This window comes from Staurois parvus, unplaced genomic scaffold, assembly GCF_062004578.1.
Source record: "Staurois parvus isolate SC_StPar_1 unplaced genomic scaffold, SC_StPar_1.0 ptg000086l, whole genome shotgun sequence".
In the NCBI taxonomy this organism is placed as follows: domain Eukaryota; kingdom Metazoa; phylum Chordata; class Amphibia; order Anura; family Ranidae; genus Staurois; species Staurois parvus.
The window spans coordinates 3,604,878-3,627,039 of record NW_028317882.1 but is presented as its reverse complement, the minus strand read 5'-3'; positions in this window follow the sequence as shown (position 1 = coordinate 3,627,039).

Sequence of the window (22,162 nt, the reverse complement as noted above, 5' to 3'; positions counted from 1 at the left end):
TTTTGTGTCTGTGAGAGTAACAATTCTCTGGCACTCAGTAACAATTCTGTCTGTCCCTGAGTAACAATTCTCTGGCACTCAGTAACAATTCTGTCTGTCCCTGAGTAACAATTCTGTCTGTCCCTGAGTATGAATTCTGTGGCCCTGAGTAAGAATTCTCTGGCACTCAGTAACAATTCTGTCTGTCCCTGAGTATGAATTCTGTGGCCCTGAGTAACAATTGTGTGTCTGTGCAAGTAACAATTCTGTGTCTGTGCAAGTAACAATTTTGTGTCTGTGAGAGTAACAATTCTCTGGCACTCAGTAACAATTCTGTCTGTCCCTGAGTAACAATTCTCTGGCACTCAGTAACAATTCTGTCTGTCCCTGAGTATGAATTCTGTGGCCCTGAGTAACAATTCTGTCTCTGTGCGAGTAACAATTCTGTCTCTGTGCGAGTAACAATTCTGTGTCTGTGCAAGTAACAATTTTGTGTCTGTGAGAGTAACAATTCTCTGGCACTCAGTAACAATTCTGTCTGTCCCTGAGTAAGAATTCTCTGGCACTCAGTAACAATTCTGTCTGTCCCTGAGTAACAATTCTCTGGCACTCAGTAACAATTCTGTCTGTCCCTGAGTAACAATTCTGTCTGTCCCTGAGTATGAATTCTGTGGCCCTGAGTAAGAATTCTCTGGCACTCAGTAACAATTCTGTCTGTCCCTGAGTATGAATTCTGTGGCCCTGAGTAACAATTGTGTGTCTGTGCAAGTAACAATTCTGTGTCTGTGCAAGTAACAATTTTGTGTCTGTGAGAGTAACAATTCTCTGGCACTCAGTAACAATTCTGTCTGTCCCTGAGTAACAATTCTCTGGCACTCAGTAACAATTCTGTCTGTCCCTGAGTAACAATTCTCTGGCACTCAGTAACAATTCTGTCTGTCCCTGAGTAACAATTCTCTGGCACTCAGTAACAATTCTGTCTGTCCCTGAGTAACAATTCTGTCTGTCCCTGAGAATGAATTCTGTGGCCCTGAGTAAGAATTCTCTGGCACTCAGTAACAATTCTGTCTGTCCCTGAGTAACAATTCTCTGGCACTCAGTAACAATTCTGTCTGTCCCTGAGTATGAATTCTGTGGCCCTGAGTAACAATTGTGTGTCTGTGCAAGTAACAATTCTGTGTCTGTGCAAGTAACAATTTTGTGTCTGTGAGAGTAACAATTCTCTGGCACTCAGTAACAATTCTGTCTGTCCCTGAGTAACAATTCTCTGGCACTCAGTAACAATTCTGTCTGTCCCTGAGTAACAATTCTGTCTGTCCCTGAGTATGAATTCTGTGGCCCTGAGTAAGAATTCTCTGGCACTCAGTAACAATTCTGTCTGTCCCTGAGTATGAATTCTGTGGCCCTGAGTAACAATTGTGTGTCTGTGCAAGTAACAATTCTGTGTCTGTGCAAGTAACAATTTTGTGTCTGTGAGAGTAACAATTCTCTGGCACTCAGTAACAATTCTGTCTGTCCCTGAGTAACAATTCTCTGGCACTCAGTAACAATTCTGTCTGTCCCTGAGTAACAATTCTCTGGCACTCAGTAACAATTCTGTCTGTCCCTGAGTAACAATTCTCTGGCACTCAGTAACAATTCTGTCTGTCCCTGAGTAACAATTCTGTCTGTCCCTGAGAATGAATTCTGTGGCCCTGAGTAAGAATTCTCTGGCACTCAGTAACAATTCTGTCTGTCCCTGAGTAACAATTCTCTGGCACTCAGTAACAATTCTGTCTGTCCCTGAGTAAAAATTCTGTGGCCCTAATAACGTTTCTGTGGCCCTAAGTAACAATTCTCTGGCACTGAGTAACAATTCTGTCTGTCCCTGAGTATGAATTCTGTGGCCCTAACTAGCGTTTCTTTGTCCCTAAATAACGATTCTGTGGCCCTCATTAACAAGTCTGTGTCCCTGAGTAATGGTTCTCTGTCCCTAAGTAACTTCTCTCTGTCCCCAATTCTCGTTTCTGTGGCCCTAACTCTGTCCCTGTCCCTAGTACAGAGCGGTCTGCCTCTGTTCAATGACTGCAGGCAAATGAAGATTTCCAAAATGGCCGCTATATATACCTCGACCATTACACAGTGCTGGCTGGCTGGCTGCTGATTGGCTGATGCGATCACATGTCGTTGAGGAATGCATTATGGGGCAGCGCGCCTTGTCTGCGCGCCTTCCCCGACATCCCCGCTCCGTCGCCGCACATGTCAGCCGCCATTTTCGGAAAAATTTCGATTCGCGCGTCCGAATTAGGCTGTTTTTCGGATTCGGCACGAATCGAAATTTTTCCGATATTCGACTCGAATTCCACTTCGGATACTTCGATTCGCTCATCTCTAGTGAAGACTAAAGAGCTGTCGAAGGACACCAGAAACAAAATTGTAGACCTGCACCAGGCTGGGAAGACTGATTCTGCAATAGGCAAGCAGCTTGGTGTGAACAAATCAACTGTGGGAGCAATAATTAGAAAATGGAAGACATACAAGACCACTGATAATCTCCCTCGATCTGGGGGTCCACACAAGATCTCACCCCGTGGGGTCAAAATGATCACAAGAACGGTGAGCAAAAATCCCAGGACTACACGGGGGGACCTAGTGAATGACCTGCAGAGAGCTGGGACCAACGTAACAAAGGCTACTATCAGTAACACACTACGCCGCCAGGGACTAAGATCCTGCAGTGCCAGACATGTCCCCCTGCTTAAGCCAGTACATGTCCGGACCCTTCTGAAGTTTGCTAGAGAGCATTTGGATGATCCAGAAGAGGATTGGGAGAATGTCATATTGTCAGATGAAAGCAAAATAGTAGATGTTTGGTAGAAACACAACACGTCGCGTTTGGAGGAGAGAGAATGCTAAGTTGCATCCAAAGAACACCATACCTACTGTGAAGCATGGGGGTGGCAACATCATGCTTTGGGGCTGTTTCTCCACAAAGGGATCAGGATGACTGATCCATGTACAGGACAGAATGAATGGGGCCATGTATCGTGAGATTTTGAGTGCAAACCTCCTTCCATCAGCAAGAGCATTGAAGATGAAACATGGCTGGGTCTTCCAACATGACAATGATCCCAAACATACTGCCCAGGCAATGAAGGAGTGGCTTCGTAAGAAGCATTTCAAGGTCCTGGAGTGGCCTAGCCAGTCTCCAGATCTCAACCCCATAGAAAACCTTTGGAGGGAGTTGAAAGTCCGTGTTGCCCAGCGACAACCCCAAAACATCACTGCTCTAGAGGAGATCTGCATGGAGGAATGGGCCAACATACCAGCAACAGTGTGTGCCAACCTTGTGAAGACTTTCAGGAAACATTTGACCTCTGTCATTGCCAACAAAGGATATATAACAAAGTATTGAGATGAACTTTTAATATTGACCAAATACTTATTTTCCACCATAATTTGCAAATAAATTCTTTCCAAATCAGCCAATGTGATTGTCTGGATTTTTTTTCTCATTTTCTCTCTCATAGTTGAGGTCTACCTATGATGCCAATTACAGGCCTCTCTCATCTTTTTAAGTGGGAGAACTTGCACAATTGGTGGCTGACTATATACTATTTTGCCCCACTGTACATAGGGATATGCATGTCAGGTTTTGTGGCTGCTTGAGCAGATAATGTGGCTGGGGATAAGGATAAAAGCAGGATCAGATGTGGGTGGTCTGTGAGAAGCCAAAGCTCACATGCAGCTCTTGGCCATGCAGCTAGCATAGACTTATTACTAGAAACCACATGGCCGCTAGGTTTATTTTCACAGATTCATCTATATAAATATATTATCATTATATGGAAATATGTCACCAAACCACATTAATGAACAAATAAAATCCACCACGCTGTGTGAATACATGTAACAGAATCATAAGTGGGATTAAATGTCCATATGATTGTGAACAGATAAGTTAACTCATCTCAATTGAACAGTTAAGTAATACCTTTTCCAAGGTAAGTACATATATCCACTTTACGGTTTTTGGAAAAAAGCACTTTCCCATATACAGTATAATTGGATAGTGGACTTTCCTTTATTATAATTATTAATGTTGTAGCTTATACATAATATTATAAATTATAACAATATAGACTGTTTATGGTATTGGTATTTTCTGTAATTGGTTTATTAGTGGTATTTGTTCTGTGGTCCCTAGCCCTCTTTTAATTGTGAAGCTTGCACTCTCTTATGGTTCTGGCTTGGATTCCAAGTGGGTCTGCTGACAGCATGAATTGAATTGGGATGTCACATGACCAGTTGAGTTGCCCCTCTTCTTTTTTTTTTTTTTTTTTGTATTTATTTAGAAGATTGCAGCAGACAAGAAAAATATTGCCTCCATACATGAGTCTAAGGCAGCCTTTCTCAACCAGGATGCCCAGGCACCCCAGGGTGCCTTGAGGTTTCTTCAGGGATGCTTTGGCAAAATGTCTAAAAATTGCCCAAAATGTGTATACAAGCCAGCAGGTGGAGCAAGCCTACTTTTTGTTACACAAAGCCACATATTTTCATTGTGCACCATTACGAACTTCTAGACGCCTGCGTCCGACAACTAATGACACCATCAGTCGATAAAAAGGATGTCAGCTGCCTGCATAGCATCCTAGTTTGACCCTCTCCTGCCCCTTTCCATCAGTGCTGGGGTCACATTAGCTGAGTGAAGGAGAAAAACTGAGGGAGAAGAGCAGTACTGGAATACTAGTCAGTAGCAGTGTGCAAAAGTTTATTTGCTTTGGAAGAATAAATCACCTCTAATGTTGGATGTCCTACATGTGTGGATGTTGCTGCATTATATAACACTATTAGGATAGTTTTTCACATGTTAGAATGGGGTGCCTTGAGACTGTCCATAATTTTAAAGGATGCCTTGACTGAAAAAAAGGAAGAAACGCTGGTCTAAGGTATGTTTCAAATCACTGCATGTAACATTTCCAAAGTATCCACACGAGTACAGTACAGTATAAAGACACCATATAGATCAACATGAATCCACATGTGGAGGTATCAAAAGGCTAGCTAAACAAGTCGAGAGGACTTTGGTCAATGAGTATATCAAGGCCTCTGGGATGTCAATATTGAGCATAGGATCAGAACTTAAGCCCCGAAAACTGCAGAACATAATAAACACAAATGTACAAAAGTCAAATATAGCCAGCCAGAAAAAATATTACAGAAAGAGGGTATGACAAGTAAGAGAGAAAGCAAAAAAAAAAAGAGAAGAAAAAAAACAAACAAACATGAAAGGGGTGGGGGGTTTAGGGGAAAAGGGCAAGGGGAACCTACCCTTCTTAATGTCTTTTGATATCAGTAGTCCTGCTCACAAACCTTTTTCCTTGTCTTTACTTTGTTCATTACAGATCATATGTCATCGCTTACTGCAGCAGCACACACAGCCTCCTTCGCCTCAGTCTATGCTTCCAGTTCTCTGTCTTTCTTTCTGGCACCAAACTCTTTCTTTTTATGCCTGCTAATGGCATCACCAGCTCCCTTGCTACTTTTACAGTGAATATCAGCACTGACTGTTGTTTGTAACATCTTCTGCCTGTGGGAAATATATGTAGTCCCCATTTAATTTTCGATCTGATGAATTGGATTCAGAGTCTCTTGTTTTTAATGTGTATACAGTTGTGCTCAAAAGTTTACATACTCTGGCAGAAATTGTGAAATTTTGGCATTGATATTGAAAATATGACTGACCATGCCAAAAAATGCTCTTTTATTGAAGGAAGATGATGATGATATGAAGCCATTTATTATCAAATAGTTGTTTGGCTCCTTTTTAAATCATAATTATAACAGAAATCACCCAAATGGCCCAGATCAAAAGTTTACATACCCTGGAATGTTTGGCCTTGGTACAGACACACAAGGTGGTACACACGGGTTAAAATGCCAATTAGAGGGTAATGTCCACATCTGTGGCTTTTTAAATTGCAATTAGTGTCAGTGTGTAAATAGTCAATGAGTTTGTTAGCTCTTACATGGAAGCACTGTCTAGACTAGATACTGAGCCATGGGGATTAGAAAAGAACTGTGTTTTAAAAGTCCTGCGTAACAAGGCAATGAAACTTTATAAAGATGGAAAAGGACAAAAAAAGATGTCCAAAGCCTTGAAAATGCCAATCAGTACTGTTAAATCACCTATTAAGAAGCGGAAAGTTTGGGGATCTCCTGATACCAAGCCAAGGTCAGGTAGACCAAGAAAGATTGCAGCCACAACTGCTAGAATAATTGTTCGGGATACAAAGGGAAACCCATAGGTAACCACAGGAAAAATACAGGCTGCTCTGGAAAAAGACAGTGTAGTTTTTTTGAAGGAGCACAATATGATGACACTTGAACAAACATGAGCTGCATGGTCGAGGTGCCAGAAAGAAGCCTTTACTGCATCAATGACACAAAAAGACCTGGTTAGGCATGTCAAGGTGTTGTCAGGCATATTGTAACCGCTTTTTTGTGGCATTGGTGCAGTAAAAGCTTATTTCTGGCACCTCAACCAAACAGCTCATTTTTGTTCAAGTATCACCGTATTGCACTCCTTAAAACAACCACACCATCTTTTTCCAGAGCAGCCTCTTTTGAGGTTGCCTGTGGGTTTTTCTTTGAAGCCCAGACAATTCTTCTGTCAGTTATGGCTGCAATCTTTCTTGGTCTACCTGACCTTGGCTTGGTATCAAGAGATCCCCGAACTTTCCATTTCTTAATAGGTGATTTAACAGTACTGATTGGCATATTCAAGGCTTTGGACATCTTTATATGTCCTTGTCCATCTTTATAAAGTTCCATTACCTTGTTACGCAGGACTTTTGACAGTCCTTTTCTGATCCCCATGGCTCAGTATCTAGCCTAGTCATTGCGTCCATGTAAGAGCTAACAAACTCATTGGCTATTTATACACTGACACTAATTGCAATTTAAAAAGCCACAGATGTGGACATTAACCTCTAATTGGCATTGTAACCCGTGTGTACCACCTTGTGTGTCTGTACCAAGGCCAAACATTCCAGGGTATGTAAACTTTTGATCCGGGCCATTTGGGTGATTTCTGTTATAATTATGATTTAAAAAGGAGCCAAACAACTATTTGATAATAAATGGCTTCATATCATCATCATCCTTCAATAAAAGAACTTTTTTTGGCATGATCAGTAATATTTTCAATATCAATGCCAAAATTTCACAATTTCTGCCAGGGTATGTAAACTTTTGAGCACAACTGTATATACATCCCTCTCTCTTTTTGCTTTCCCTCTGCAATAGTTTCGAGCTCAGTCTGTAGCTGTATTGTTGAGTCAATTTAACATTCTGCCATTTGACTCATGTACAGTTGTGTTCAAAATAATAGCAGTCAGACATCACTAACCTGATCAATCACTGTTTTTGGTAGAAATGATATTTCTACATGGCAAATAATTTACTAGCAGGTGTAGTAGAGTAATAGAAATCCAACAGACCCAACAATCATGACATGCATGCTTCTGATACTGTGTAATTGAATCACTAATTGAAAGGGGCATGTTCCAAAATAACAGGGGTGTGGAGTTCTATTAGTGAGGTCATTCATTCTTTGAAAAACAGGTGGCAATTATTGCCCTTATTTAAGGAAGGAAGGCAGCAAATGTTGTACATGCTGGTTACAGTGCATTTTTCTCTGAAATTCTAAAGAAAATGGATCGTTCCAGACATTGTTCAGAAGAACAGCGTACCTTGATTAAAATGTTGATTGGAGAGGGGAAACCTATAAAGAAGTGCAGAAAATGATAGGCTGCTCAGCTAAAATGATTGCAAATGCTTTAAAATGGCAACCAAAACCTGAAAGACGTGGAAGAAAGCGAAAAACTACCATTTGAATGGATAGAAGAATAGCCAACATGGCAAGGACTCAGCCAACAATCCAGCTCCAGGAAGATCAAAGAAGGTCTAAAGTTACCTGTGAGTACTATTACAATTAGAAGACGCCTATGTGAAGCCAAGCTATCTGCAAGAAGCCCCTGCAAAGTCCCACTGTTGAAAAAAAGACGTGCTGAAGAGGTTACAATTTGCCAAAGAGCAAATTGACTGGCCTAAAGAGAAATGGCGCAACATTTTGTGGACTGATGAAAGTAAAATTGTTCTTTTTGGGTCTAGTGGCCGGAGACAGTTTTTCAGACGACCCCCAAACACTGAATTCAAGCCACAGTACATTGTGAAGACAGTGAAGCATGGTTGTGCAAGCATCATGATATGGGGATGTTTCTAATACTACTGTGTTGGGCCTATTTATCGCATACCAGGGATCATGGATCAGTTTGAATACATCAGAATACTTGAAGAGATCATGCTGCGTTATGCTGAAGAGGAAATGCCCTTGAAATGGGTGTTCCAACAAGACAACGACCCCAAACACACCAGTAAACGTGCAACATCTTGGTTCCAGACCAACAAGATTGACGTTATGGAGTGGCCAGCCCAATCCCTGGATCTTAATCCAATAGAAAACTTGTGGGGTGACATCAAAAATGCAGTTTCTGAGGCAAAACCAAGAAATAGAGAAGAACTGTGGAATGTAGTCCAATCATCCTGGGCTGGAATACCTGTTCACAGGTGCCAGAAGTTGGTCGACTCCATGCAACACAGATGTACAGCAGTTCTCAGAAACAGTGCTTATACAACTAAATATTAATTGATTCAAAGGAAAGCAAAATCTTCAAACATTTTTCAGTTTATATAGTGAATGTTTGAGTTTGTAAAGAAGAATACAAACACTGCTATTTTTTTGAACAGTCTAATATTCACTGTTCTTCAATTTTTTTAGAGGCACAACACAAATTTGATATATTTGATATTCTTCATGTTTTGATTTGGAATAGAATGTGTAGTGTTCCCAATGCATTTGTGTGTATGGAAATAAAAGCTATTAGAAGGATTTTGAGCTTTATTCACTTTTTTCAACACACTGCTATTATTTTGAACACAACTGTGTGTGTGTGTATATGTATATGTGTGTATGTGTATGTGTGTGTGTGTATATATATATATATATAGCCAAAAGTATTGGGATACCTGCCTTTACCCATACATGAACTTTAATGGCATCCCAGTCTTAGTCTATAGGGTTCAATATTGAGTTGGCCCACCCTTTGCAGCTATAACAGCTTCAACTCTTCTGGAAATACTATCCACAAGGTTTAGGAGTGTCTATGGGAATGTTTGACCATTCTTCCAAAAGTACATTTGTGAGGTCAGGCACTGAAGTCGGACGGGAAGGCCTGGCTTGCAGTCTCCGCTCTAATTCATCCCAAAGGTGTTCTGTTGGGTTGAGGTCATGTCTTTATGGACCTTGCTTTATGCACTGGTGGGCAGTCATGTTGGAACAGGAAGGGACCATCCCCAAACTTTTCCCACAAAGTTGGGAGCATGAAATTGTTCAAAATGTCTTGATATGCTGATGCCTTAAGAGTTCCCTTCACTGGAACTAAGGGGCCAAGACCAATCCCTGAAAAACATGCCCACACCATAATCCCTCTTCTACCAAACTTTACACTTGGCACAATGCAACCAGACAAGTACCGTTCTCCTGGCAACTATCAAACCCAGTAATGTCCATCGGAGAAACATGATTCGTCACTCCAGAGAACACGTCTCTACTGCTCTAGAGTCCAGTGGAGGTGTGCTTTACACCACTGCATCGGACGCTTTGCATTGCACTAGGTGATGTTAGGCTTGAACGCAGCTGCTCGACCATGGAAACCCATTCCATGAAGCTCTCTATGCACTGTTGTTTTGCTAATCTGAAGGCCATATGAAGTTTGGAGGTCTTTAGCTATTGACTCTGCAGACAGTTGGCAACTTCTGCGCACTGTGCTTTTCATGCGCTGACCCCGCTCTGTCATTTTACGTGGCCTTTTACTGTTGTTCCCAGCTGCTTCCACTTTGTTGTAATACGACTAGCAGTCGACTGTGGAATATTTAGAAGCAAAGACATTTCACAGAAGGACAGGTGGCAACCTATCACCGTACCACGCTTGAATTCACTGAGCTCCTGAGAGCGACCCATTCTTTCACAAATGTTTGTAGAAGAAATCTGCATGCCTAGGTGCTTCTTTTATACACTTGTGACCATGGAGGTGATTGGAACACCTGAATCCAATGATTTGGAGGGGTGTCCTAATACTTTTGGCAATATAGTGTACACTGCTCAAAAAAAGAGGAAAACTTTTTTAATCACATTATAGCATCAAGTCAGTTCAATTGGAATATTGATATAAGTTAAGTAGCAGAGGGGATTGTTAATCAGTTTCAGCTGCTTTGGTGTTAGTGAAATTAACAACAGGTGCACTAGATGGGCAACAATGAGATGACCCCCAAAACAGGATCGGTTTAAAAGGTGTTTAAAAATGGTTTAAAAGGTTTAAAGTCCACTGACATTAATTCCCTACTCATCGTTTCTGACTTTTTTTCACTAGTTTTGCATTTGGCTAGGGCCAGTGTCACTATTGGTAGCATGAGGCGATACCTGGACCCTACAGAGGATGCCAACTCTTCCAGGATGGCACATCAATACACGCCATTGCCAGAAGGTTTTCTGTGTCTCCCAGCACAGTCTCAAGAGCATGCAGGAGATTCCAGTTACTCTAGGAGAGCTGGACAGGGCCGTAGAAGGTCCTTAATCCATAAGCAGGTATCTGCTCCTTTGTGCAAGGAGGAACAGGAAGAGCACTGCCAGAGCCCTACAAAAGGATCTCCAGCAGGCCACTGGTGTGAATGTCTTTGACCAAACAATCAGAAACAGACTTCATGAGGGTGGCCTAAGGGCCCGAAGTCCTCTAGTGGGTCCCATGATCACTGCATGGCCCCATAGAGCTCGATCGGCATTTGCCACTGAACACCATATTTGGCAGGTCTGCCACTGGTGCCCTGTGCTCTTCACAGATGAGAGCAGGTTCACCCTGAGCACATGTGACAGACGTGAAAGGGTCTGGAGAATCCATGGAGAATGTTATGCTGCCTGTAACATCGTTCAGTATGACCGTTTTGGTGGTAGGTCAGTGATGATCTGGGAAGGCATATTCATGGAAGGACGTACAGACCTCTACAGGCTAGACAATGGCACCCTGACTGCCATTAGATGCCGGGATGAAATCCTTGAACCCACTGTCAGACCCTATGCTGGCACAGGGCCCAGCCTCATGTGGTGAGAGTATGTAGGCAGTTCCTGGAGGATGAAGGAATTGATACCATTGAATGCCCCCATGCTCACCTGACCTAAATCCAATAGAACACCTCTGGGATATCATGTTTCAGTCCACCGACGCCGCCAAGTTGCACCTCAGACTGTCCAGGAGCTCAGTGATGCCCTGGTCCAGATCTGGGAGGAAATACCTCAGGACACCATCTGTTGTCTCATTAGTTGGATGCCCTGACATTATCAGGCATGCATACAAGCATGTGGGGGCCATACAAACTATTGAGTACCATTTTGATTTGCTGTAATTAAATTTCAACAAAATGGACTAGCCTGCTGTATCAATTTTTCACTTTGATTTTCAGTGTGTCTTTGAATTCAGTCCTCTGTAGGTTGATGATTTTAATTTCCATCAAACGATGGGGCTTCCATACATTCCTAACACATTACCCATATCAATATAGATATCCAGCACAATATTTTTCCCCATTGAGATCTGATGTGTTTTTCAAAGTGTTCCTTTAATTTTTTTGAGCAGAGTATAAAATTATGTGAAAAATGTACCTAGCGACCAAATGGTTTCTAATATTAAGTCTAAACTGAAAAATCTGAGAAAAAAGGCAATTTTATAGTAAATAGGAACAGACCTATTATAATAGTTTTTAAAGAACTGTATGTGCTATTGCTGTATTGTAGGTTTTGATAACTATACCCTTTGGGGTGATATTAGTATAAAAGTAAAAACAGCTATTGTCTTTTAGATATAATCTTGGCCAGTTGTGTGGCTGTATAAACCTTTCTGAATGCATTCCGTGTACTAGTGTGTATTGAAGGCATTAAGTCCCCACTGTGATTATACAGTGAATTCAAGGTAGAGGGATTTTCTTTGTTTTCTGTTGAGCATTAAAACCTGACTGGAGTTTAAACACTTCCACACTCAAAACTTAAAAGAAAAAAAGTTTTGGCTTTACATACAGTGCACCTAAAGCAAACCATTGTTCCAATGTCTCCTGTTGACTTAGTAGACCAAAATTTACATAATGCTAAGCACTGCAAAGCCTGCAGCCAGATATACAAATACAGTAGTCTGAAGAGATTGTCAAACTAAGATAACAAAACATGGTTTCAAAAGATGGTAATGGTGCAGTCTATAGTTAAAGAAAGTCTAAAGTCTAAGGAAACATAGGTGCTGTCATTCTCCATCTACTGTGTGTGGTTTCAGTGCTTTCTGAATCATTGAGCTAGAACAAGTGTGCTCCAAGTGAACTCACAGCTCCTAATCTGCATAATTTTTTTAGGTCAGTACTCAAGAAGTATTAATACTAGATTGTCAGAATGCCAGCCAGAGAACCGTTATAAAAAGGTTACTACTTACAGCGTCCATATTTGTTTTAGTTTAAGTATGTTTTACTGCTTGCTGCCCGCCAACCAACATACTGTGGATAGGTGGCCCGTACATGCTCAGTGATGTACCTGTACATCTCTGGCCTCTTCTAGGTACAGGGCCGGCACTACCGCTAGGTGAACAAGGCAGTCGACTAGGGCGCACTGCTGCCTAGGGCTCAGCCATGTCCGCTGGTTTCCCTACTCTCCACCGGCTTCCTAAAACTCTGTTGGTTTCCCCACACAGTCCACCGATGTTCCCCACACACTCCGCTGATGTTCCCCACACACTGCACTGACGTTCTGCATACCACTGTGCTATAGGGAAGTATCATGTTAGCTGGAGACAAAGTGGTCTCCTGCAAACTTCAGTCAATCCATGAAGAAGAGGTATCCAGCCAAAGAGGTGCCACGCTGCGTGTAACATCACTTCCTCCCACCTCACCAGTCTCCAGGTGGAGCTAACGTTGGTATGGAGGCGAGAAAGCATCCCTGCACAGGCTGCATATGCCGATATGTTAATACATTTATCAGTAGTTGGAATTTACTTCAAATTATATGCTTTTTTTAATATATTGATATCATCATGGTAATATGTTTTTTATAATGGCACACAGTGAAATAATAATAAAGTGCCATTATAAAAAAAAAACACTGGGGGGGTGCATGCCCCCGCCTGCCAACTCCTGCTGTGATTGTACACAGCAGAAGTTAGTCAGCAAGGTCCCAACCAATGATTCATGGCCAGGATCAGCTGTGTTCAATCACAGCCACGAATCCTGTGTTGACAATCAACACAGAGCTCTGTACAGAGGGAATTATCTCTCTGTTTCTTCTTCCTGCAAAGCAGGGAAAAGTAACAGAGAAGTATTTAATGTTTGTATTATGTGCTACTTTTTACTACACATTGTTAAGTACACATTTAACCCCTTGATTACCCAAGATGTTAACCCCTTCCCAGCCAGTTTCAATATTAGTGACAGTGTATAGTACTATCACTGATCATTGTAATAACCTCTTCTCGTTCTGGCCGATTGCCGATAAATGGGCGGATGGGAGCGCTGCTGATGCGGCGAAACCCACTTTTTAAAAAAAATTTTTGGTCTTTTCATTTATTTAGCAAAAAAATTTAAATCCTAGTGGTGAATAAATAACACCAAATTAAAGTTTTATCTTAATCTTTATCTTACCAAAAAAATGCAAAAAATGTCATATGGGTTCAGTGTTGAATGACCGCGCAATTGTCATTCAAAGTATGATAGCGCTGAAATCTGAAAATTGGCCTGGACTGGAAGGGGGTGAAAATGTCCCGACTTGAAGTGATTAATGTCCCATGCAATGTCAGTGGCAGTTAGTCAGTTTCGACTTAATGTCCGTTAGTGTCAGATTGCTCACTACACTATCACAGTCTCATTATAAGTCGCTGATCCCCAACATTACTAGTATAAAAAAAAATACAGAAAAATTCCAGTATATACCTTAATATCAGTTTGTAGATACTATAACTTTACACAAACCATTCAATATACGCTTATTGGGATTTTATTTTTTTACTAAAGAAATGTAGCAGAATACATTTTGGCCTAAATTTATGAAGAAATTATTTTTTTTTTGGATGTTTTATAGCACAAAGTAAAAAATATTGGGGTTTTCTTTCAAAATGTTTGGTATTTTTTGTTAATATAATAAAAAATAAAAGGCCTAGGGGTGATTAACCATTAGCCGCCTGGCCAATGGCTGTTTGGCGGCTTCAAAAGTGTCTCTGCACTCCGGGTGCACGCCATTGCGCAGTTTGCGCAGTTTGCGCTAATGCAGAGCGGCGCAGCAGTGCGATCTGTCACCGGCCGTGCACCTCGGACACGGCCGTTGACAGATCCGAGTACCGGCTCCCGTTGCTGGTACCATGTGACCTGCTGTGACCAATCACAGCAGGTCACATGACAGTTGTATACAATGGATGGCTTCATTCATGATGCCATCCATTGTATACTAGTGCCTAGCTGTGAATGGTCACAGCTAATCACATGCACATGTCATGTGATTAGCTGTGACCAAATCACAGCTAAGCACAAAAAAAAATAAAAAACTGAATGAATCGATTTCATTCAGGTAAATGCTTGCTTATAGCAAAGTAATTCTTTGCTATAAGCAAATTGTGTAAAAAAAAAAAAAAATACTGATCACTTCCCCAAAGTAGTACAATGTTACTATGGTAACATTGTACTACTTTGGTCATAGTAAAATATGAAAACAAAAATCTTAAAAAAAATAAAAAAAATGTAATAAAAAAATTTAATATAATAAAAAAATAAAAAAATATATATTTTTTTTTTTTCATACTGTCACCAGTCAGTGTCCCTGTTCACCGCCATGCCAGTTATATGATGACGCTGTACTGCACTGGTGACAGTATGTAAAAAAAAAAAATTGTGAAAATAATTTTTTTAATTTTTTCATTTTCCGAAAAATTATGACAAAAAAATACAACTTCAAAAAACTCGCCATGCCTCTTATGAAGTACATCGGACTGTCTACTCTGCAAAAAGGGGTCATTTGGGGGATATCTGTACTGTTCTGACATTCTTGGACCTCAAGAAATTAGATGGGCAGTCAGTACTTCAGGATTGATCAATATTCAGATCTATACCATAGTTTGTGAACTCTATAACTTTCCTACAAACTAAAAAATACATCCTAATTTGGGTTATTTTCACCAAAGACATGTAGCAGAATACATCTTGGCCTAAATTTATGAAGAACTATTATTTATTTGTAACATTTTATAACAGAAACAAAGAAAAACATGTTTTTTTTTTCAAAATTCTTGGTCTTTTTTTGTTAATATAGCAAAAAATAAAAACCCCAGCGGTGATTAAATACCACCAAAAGAAAGCTCTAGTTGTGTGAAGAAAATGATAAAATTTTAGTTTGGGTTCAGTGTTGTATGACCGCGCAATTGTCATTCAAAGTGTGAGAGCGCTGAAACGTGAAAAATGGCCTGGGCAGGAAGGTGTAAAATTGCACGGTATTGAAACGGTTAAATACCACCAAAAGAAAGCTCTATTTGTGTGGGAAAACATTTATATAAATTTAATTTGGGTACAGCATTGCATGACTATGCAATTACCAGTTAAAGTAGCATAGTGTCAAAAAGCAAAAAATGGCCTTGTCATGAAGGGGGTAAAACCTGCCAGAGCTGGAGTGGTTAAAGGAAAAAAACATGTTTGCTGTGGCTTTAGAAAGTTTGTTCCTGCCATCTTGGTTCAAATTAATGCTTACCTTTGCACAATATTCCAGCCACTGTGGATGCTGTATTTCACTCTGACTCTTGACAGATGATGTGAAAATGTCCTCCTCAGCCAATCAGAAAATGCCCATTTTTAAACTTAACAGATTCAGCACAATAAAATAAACATTTCCCAGTACACTATTTGTTAAAATTCTTACCTCAACACTTGCAGTTTACAACTTTTAATGCTGTTGGCTCCTGCTCTATGAGTTCTGCTTCCCTGAATTTCCTGTCTTTACAGGAAAGAGTTAGAAGTGCACATAGCACTCTCCAATCAGTCTGTTAGCTAGGAGAAGAAAGAGGGAGGAGCAGGGGAGTTCCTTATCATCCAAGACTATGAGGCTCTGTGTTTCTATAGATGTACACAGTGTAGGAATACGCAACTCTAGTCCCTGCATACAAGGGTGGCTCCATAGGATGCTGCAAGAGAAGGGAGCTACCCTGGAAGCCTGGGACAGTGATCATGGCACCAGTGTAAACAGGAATATAGCCAAGGAATAAAAGACAAAGACGCTGTGTACTCAGTAAGTGAATAAATCAGCTGCTGAACATGCTTAAAATACCCGAGAGTTAATATCACTTTAATCTTATAAATGTTTCTGGATTTTTAGAACTCAATAATTCGTGGTTGGTAAACAGATGCAGCATTCAAAGGATCTCCATGAACTTATCTGCTGAACAGAAATATGTACTGTAAGTATCACATAAACACCTTTCCCTAGATCTAAGAATATTTGCATATGGGCTGAACTAAACTGGATACAGCAGGGGATTCTCAAACATGGGAAAAGTCTAATTTTTGTGCCCCATTATTTTTATTTTAACAGTAAGCAAAAAACAATTGAATAAATATTGTAGCATGACGATGGTGTGGAGGTGGAACATCACTCCCAGCAGAGGTTCCGACAGCTGAGCGGGTAAAAAACAGCTTTAAAAATGGACTACACACACACACACTGGATAAAATTAATAAAAGCAAAACCAATGTGTTATATACTAATGGTAAAAAAATGGAATACATCAGCAGAAAAATAATAGCTAAGAGAAAGGGAGAAGAAGGTTATTAGTGATGAATGGGGTAAACTAGAGGATACAAAAGGGTTAAATAGGAACAAATTGCAGCAGTTGCTCCTGTGGTACAGAGCAAGTCTAAGAGTGCTTGGGGAAGAGGAGCAAGACATACGGCATATGCCCAGGGCACTTCTATGAAGATTTTTAGGTTGTTTCCCATATGCCTTCGGTCACCAAGTGCCTAAGAGGAAAGGTTTCAAGATGAAGTAAGGATAATAAAAAAAAATCAATTATGAACATGTTATACTTACCTTCTCTGTGCAATGGTCTTGCACAGAGCAGCCCCAACCCTCCTCTTCTGGGGTCCCCAGCTGGTGCTCCTGGCTCCTACTCCCTGCTGAGTGCTTCCATTGCAAGCCACTTGTTATGGGGGCACTTGTGGGGGCTCACTCCCGAGCCAGCTTTGTGTGTCCATAGACACACAGAACGTGGCTCAGCCCCGTCCCAGCGCACTCCTCCTAGAATGCATGAAGGGAAAAATCCTTCAGCCTTTAGAACCACACTAAGTTTTTTAAGAGTAAATAAAGTAGAAATCTATCTTTCTGCACTCCAGAACTCGCATGAATCAATGAGCATGACTGTTAAGTGATGTTTAGAAAAGATGATTAGTAACGTCTTGGAAGGTATTTAATTTCATCTTGATGTCAATTAAACTACTCTTTCATTTTTAATGGTGTGTATTGGGACATTATTATCCTGAAATATGTTTAACAAAGTTTGAATCTGGTCCGGTAAAATAGCTCCCTACACCTAGGCCTCTATACAACTTTGTAGAGTATTCATGAGACACGAAGACTCCCATATGATGGCTACCATTACCATTTTAGATCCCATGCCATGTTTCACAGATTGCAAAATTCAGCCTCTGGCAGTCGCTAAGTATAAACCCATCTGGCTGTAGGAAATAGAAAGAAAACAAGTCATCAAGCCATATTACTTATAATAGTATAATAGTTAGCCCAACCAGGGGTGGACTGACCATTTGGAAACTCTGGCACTGCCCGAGGGCCTGGGGTCAGTATGGGGCCCCATTAGATGCCCCCGGTACCTTTTTCATAGGCTTTTTTGAGTTTTGGCAAGGACACAGGGGCCCCATGATCCCCTATTGCTCGGGGGCCCCATGAGTTGTCAGTCCGCCCCTAAGCCCAACTTAACTTCCAACTTTGTGAACCTCAAAATGTACAGATTTTATTGAGACTGTGTGGTAGATGTGGTGCATTTTATGGCAGGTATCCTGTTACCTGTTTGTCTTGCATTTCAACCATTGCTGCCTTACGCATAACAAGCTATGAGTAAGGCCACAGTGGCTGAAAAGCGTTAACATTGTTTTACTGGATGTACTTGTGTAGTCAATAAAGATCTCCAACGTTTGAGTCCACAGAGTTGCTGGCTTATATCTATCTACACTCACAGCTGAATATCTGCAATATGAGATCTAAGGACTCTTGTACCTCAATATCTAACATAGACAGCTCCTGGGAAATTGCCTGTTCATAAGTGATAGAAAGATCTCTATAACATTATGAGGCCAGACACTTCATGTTCTTAACCTAAATGGCAAACTAAATTATAAGATTTGCAATTCTTGACCAAAAAATGTTTAGAGATTTGACAGACTTATTCACAAATCAGATTTTAGACATTCTTTCCCTACTGTCTGGAAGAAGCCCTAGACCTGATAGCTTTTCTGCAGTGTTCCCCAAATTATTTAAAGGATAAGTTCACCTTTGGAACATGTTACATGTTCTACCCGTTTTTAGGTTGGAACTTGTAACATGTTCCCATAGCCACAGCAGCCACGCCTGCCACCCCCCTCTCCCCACAAAGAATCTTCCCCATACTATTTATCAGATTTGAAAACAGCACGGCCATGTGGGGCTCCTCCCACATGGCCACGACACTCATTCACAGTGCTCTGTAAATGAGTGCCTCCAAATCTCGGCAGCCTTAGAGGCTGTGGGCTTGTAGTTTTCAATGAACTACCACAGTGCTCCACAGCCCCTTGGTAGTTCATGAAGCTTCCTGTCAGAATATCTGCTTGATTGTACATCCCGTATGGACAAGCAGATATTCTGACAGGTCTGCAGGAGACTAGCATGGCATCAGCGATCTACTGATCGCTGGTGCAATGCTTTACCGGTTTCTGAAGACAAAAATAATAAATGCACATTTTTTTACCTGCAAAAAAATGTGCATTTATTATTTTTGTCCAAAAAGTGAACTTATCCTTTAAAGATTATTCTTTAAAGATCCTCATCTTAAACACCAGATTGAAGGCAGGGAAGTGACCCAGCTTTATTATTTATGAAGCGTGAGGTCCTCAACCTGCTTACAATGTTTGAAAATTGTAAATCTCAGGACTGGATAACCAAAATCAATGGTCCTATATCAGGTAGGATAGCTTCCATATACAGTGAGGAACAGAGGTATTTGAACACCCTACGATTTTGCAAGTTCTCCCACTTAGAAATCATGGAGGGGTCTGAAATTCACATTGTAGGTGCATTCCCACTCTGAAAAAAACAAATTCAGGAAATCACATTGTATGATTTTTAAAGAATTTATTTGTCTTGCACTGCTGAACATAGGTATTTGAACACCTGAGAAAATCAGTGTTAATATTTGGTACAGAAGCCTTTGTTTGCAATTACAGAGGTCAAACGTTTCCTGTAGTTCTTGACCAGGTTTGCACACACTGCAACAGAGATTTTGGCCCACTCCTCCACACAGATCTCCTCTAGATCTGTCAGGTTTCGGGGCTGTCGCTGAGCAACACGGAGTTTCAGCTCCCTCCAAAGATGTTCTATTGGATTTAGGTCTGGAGACTGGCTAGGCCACTCCAGAACCTTGATATGCTTCTTACGGAGCCACTCCTTGGTTATCCTGGTTGTGTGCTTCGGGTCCTTGCCTTGTTGGAAGACCCATATAAAAAATGGATATAGTGAGCGCTCCTACAAGGCAGCTGCTAAAACACCAAAAAGGTACCAATATAAAACCTTAAAAATAAACAATAAATATAATAAGAGGTGTAGCGCTGGAGATGATGATATTGGTGCGATTTCAAGCCCAAAAACCTATGGGGTGTGCTAAAATGTCCTTCTGGTAAAGTTCAAACATAGGTACATAAATGAAACAAAAATGAGAATAAATCCCAAGGTGATATAAACAGCAGACAAGCTCATGACGCCAACCAGTGGCTAAAGTGCGCACTCACCGGAAACGCATGAGAAAAGCGCATGTGATGTAACCATTACGGTATCTGTAGATGGGCAGGTCACTCCGGTGAACTTATCCTCTACGGTGTTGTCATCAAGCTGTAAAGGTTGTCTGCTGAATCCAGAGGTCCCTTTAAGGATAGATATGGTGCTCAGCCTATGTGCAGGGCTCCTGTTCCTCTGGAAATGCTGTATCACTGGCGTAACCTGCAGGCTTATTAGCTCCATATAGGAGCCAGAAAACAGGTGCCCATAGTATAGTAGGTTCAAAAACTTTATTAGAAAAGTAGTGCAGTAGACAGGGTGTAGTTACATCCAAAAATGACAGGGCTTCCTCCAGGCTCTGGCGGCAGTGATGTCACGAGCTGTCTGGTTCCTCCTGAGGCCTTTCGTGCAATGGCACTTCATCAGAGGGAGAACCGGTTGTACATCACTGCCGCCGGAGCCTGGAGGAAGCCCGTTGGCCATCTTAACTCTGGGTTAGTGTACTGCATCCTGTCAAAATCTCACAATAAATGGCCCCATTCATCCTCTCCTTAATAGAGTGCAGTCGCCCTGTCCCCTTCGCAGAAAAGCACCCCCAAAGCATGATGTTACCACCCCCATGCTTCACAGTAGGGATGGTGTTCTTGGGATGCAACTCATCCTTCTTTTTCCTCCAAACACGACGAGTGAAGTTTAGACCAAAAAGTTCTACTTTGGTCTCATCTGACCACATGACTTTCTCCCATGCCTCCTCTGGATCATCCAGATGGTCATTGGCAGACTTCAGGCGAGCCTGGACATGTGATGACTTAAGCAGGAGAACTTTACGTGCAATGCATGATTTGAAACCATGACGGCGTAGTGTTCTACCGACAGTGACCTTTGAAACTGTGGTCCCAGCTCTCTTCATGTCATTGACCAGCTCCTCTCTTGTAGTTCTGGGCTGATTCCTCACCTTTCTTATCATCAGTGATACCCCACGAGGTGAGATCTTGCATGGAGCCCCAGTCCGAGGGAGACTGACAGTCGTCTTTAGCCTCTTCCATTTTCTAACAATTGCTCCAAAAGTTGATCTATTTTCACCAAGCTGCTTGGCAATTGCCCCGTAGCCCTTTCCAGCCTTGTGGAGGTCCACAATTTTGTCTCTGGTGTCTTTTGACAGCTCTTTGATCTTTGATCTTTGATCACTGACTGTGGGGTGGACAGGTGTCCTTAAAGAGCTCAGACAGGTGCTACTAAGTTAGATTAATGAGTGCAGTAGAGGTGGACATTTTAAAGGCACAGTAACAGGTCTTTGAGAGCCAAAATTCTTGCTGTTTCTTAGCTGTTCAAATACTTACGTTCAGCAGTGCAAGAGAAATAAGTTCTTTAAAAATCATACAATGTGATTTTCCTCACTGTATGTATGGTGTTTCATATATGTATGTATGATTTGCTCTTTTAAGTTTAAATAATTTTCTTTTAACCAGACCAGAAAATCTTGGCTGACACATGATTCCATCCCAATGGATCTCCGAATGCCGACAGATAGCTGAACATCGTGATGTCACATCCACAAGCTCCTCCCTACGCGTTTCATCACCTGGCGTCCCATGGGGCGGGTCCATCAGGAGACGTCAGGGAGGATGTTAGGTAATGAAACGTGTAAGGGCGGAGTTTGTGGATGTGACGTCATGAAGTTCAGCGAAACGTGTAAGGGTGGAGCTTGTGGATGTGACATCATGACGTTTGGTGATCTGTCGGCGTCCGTGGATGCCGGAGAAGGCTGTGGTTTATTGCTGTGAACGCTGTTTATGCTGGTGTCGGCTTAGACACCATTCATTGTAAGTATGATGAGTTATTTTAAATAAATTCATTTTTAAACGTTGCTGCACTATGAGCTTCTCCTCTCTTGCTTCCTGAGTACTATCTGAAGTTTATGAAGAAGGGTGTGCCATACTGAATTGTTCCATATATGCTGAGATTCATCTGCAGACCATTGCTCCCAGAGCACAAGCACTTATGTTGGTTTATAATCTGACCAGCACATTGCTCTGGTGAGTTTATTCA